Genomic DNA, 2,040 nt, shown 5'->3' with positions numbered 1-2,040 from the left:
TATGCTACGTTACACAAGAGGAATAGGGAAGATCGTAGTGGGATGGATNAAAAAAAAAAAAAAACATCGTCGAGGGATTCGGAGAACGGAGAAAGCAAAGAATTCGAGAAAAGGAATCGTTCGTTTTTTCGAACGAATTCTCCTCGTTTCTTGTCGCAATTAATTGCCATCGTTAATCCAGCTTAACCGTATCGAATTGGAAACGGGCTATATCCAAAGCCGTATATACCGTTTTGCTCGTTGTTTATCGACTGTTAATGCGATATCGATGGTCCTATTAAGGGATCGATCGATCCGTGATCGTGTTTTTGAAATCGTTCGCCGAAAGATTCATGTATAATTAGTCCGACAAGCGTGATAATAGGTAGCACGGAAACGTTAAACCGCTTTATTTGTCGGATTAATTGAAATCGAGTCCTTAATTACTGACGTGCGTGTTTTGTAATCATAGGCCGAGGTGTTCGTGCTCCATTCGCGAGTCCATTTTCCAGTTGTTTGAAGAAAAATGTTGTGAATAACTTATGATTGTAAATTACACGTGAGGGAGGGATATCTTGCGTGAAGTTCAAAACTGTTGAAACTTAAACGTCAGTAATCAAGACGAATTACGAAATAACAACGAGAAGTCATCAGAATTCACAGGAATTTATAATAAGATCTTTCTCAATGTCGAATCAATTGAACATATCATCAATATTATTTGAAATTTCCATTAATTGCTTTCTTTTGCAATATTTTACTATCGATTGTGAGCAAGAATTTTTATCAGAACCAACAAGCTTTAATTTATAATTTACTGAAAACACGATCGATTAAACATTAGAAAGAAGAAAAAGAAGAAAATAGAATCGGCATCCATACATTAAATTTCCAATTCGTCGATCGTACCAATTCTCCTCTCCATGTCGAACCTTAATCGCGAAAGAAACGACGATGATGTTCGAAATCGCGTCTCCTTCACAGTGTCATCCTTGCTTTTTCATCGTTCCATTTCCGATGTTCGACAAGAAAAGTGGCGGAGGATGCAGAATTCGAGGACATCGAACAGGCGTGGTAAGGTAAACGGGAGAACAATACAAAAAGCATAATTTTTTTTTTTTTTTTTCCTCGTTAAAACTGTCTTTTGGGCGGTTTGCTTCGGTGCGGTAATCTTTTCTACGAGGGTCGGTAGGTACTCTCTTTCTTATGTTTCTTTTTTTTTACTTTCGCCTAACTTTAGCGGATGCCTTACTCTACGTTTAGCAATATGTAATTTGCTCTGGAATAAGAGATAGCGGTATCGCAACTTCAACATCCTGCCGATTCTCACCGATGCATACATTTCTCCGACATGGTTTATTTTTTACCTCCGTTGGCAGAAATGATAGAAATAAATCGTTGGAATCAACGATTGGAATTCTCAATGAAAACGACGTGACTGCCTTATCGATATTTTAAATTTAATCCTCGTTTGACCGTGTTTGAAATGCGTTTCTCGAAGTTAACCGAGTTTGTTTGTATCGTATGTATTTTAAATTTTTAATTAAGAAAAGATTTTTTTAATTAAGAATAATATTCTTTCACTCTGTAAACTATATATGAAACTAGTTCTTCATTTTCTTTTGTTACATAATTTTAAAGTAAATATTACATCAAATGAGCTCGCATTTTTCGAACACCGACAGGATGTTTCAGCCCGAACACCCGGAAACGCCTATATCGTTTTATAACTATATGACCTACGCTAAATGTTTTCGATTAAAACTGTTTAGCTTAGAGATTACATAGAACTTGTGACTACGTTTCAACCACTACAAAGATCAAACGACTACAAGAGAGAAACACGTTAAAAACTTTCTTTTTCCAGATTGACAGGTGATAGGGATGTGACGAAGGTGAAAAAGTGGGGAAAGGAATTTTTTGAATGGATATTCGAAGGAATGGAATCTCGATCCAGGAACAGGGAAAAGAGACAGAGAAATGGAAAGGATCCGGGTAATTGTCGTAATTATAAACATTTTGCGATCTAAAAGTACAATTCTCATCTCGATAATAATAAAT

General features: G+C 36.2%; 1 protein-coding gene across 19 annotated transcripts in view; it reads right to left on the bottom strand.

Moving 5' to 3' along the window:
• LOC102673156 (RNA-binding protein Musashi homolog Rbp6) overlaps positions 1-2,040 on the bottom strand; it is a 795,620-nt gene that overhangs the window by 28,385 nt on the left and 765,195 nt on the right. The gene's annotated exons all lie outside the window — the stretch shown is intronic.

Source organism: Apis dorsata, unplaced genomic scaffold, assembly GCF_000469605.1.
Source record: "Apis dorsata unplaced genomic scaffold, Apis dorsata 1.3 scaffold_231, whole genome shotgun sequence".
Classification (NCBI taxonomy): Eukaryota; Metazoa; Arthropoda; class Insecta; order Hymenoptera; family Apidae; genus Apis; species Apis dorsata.
The sequence above is the reverse complement of the archived record's forward strand: the minus strand, read 5'-3'. Positions and strand labels throughout refer to the sequence as shown.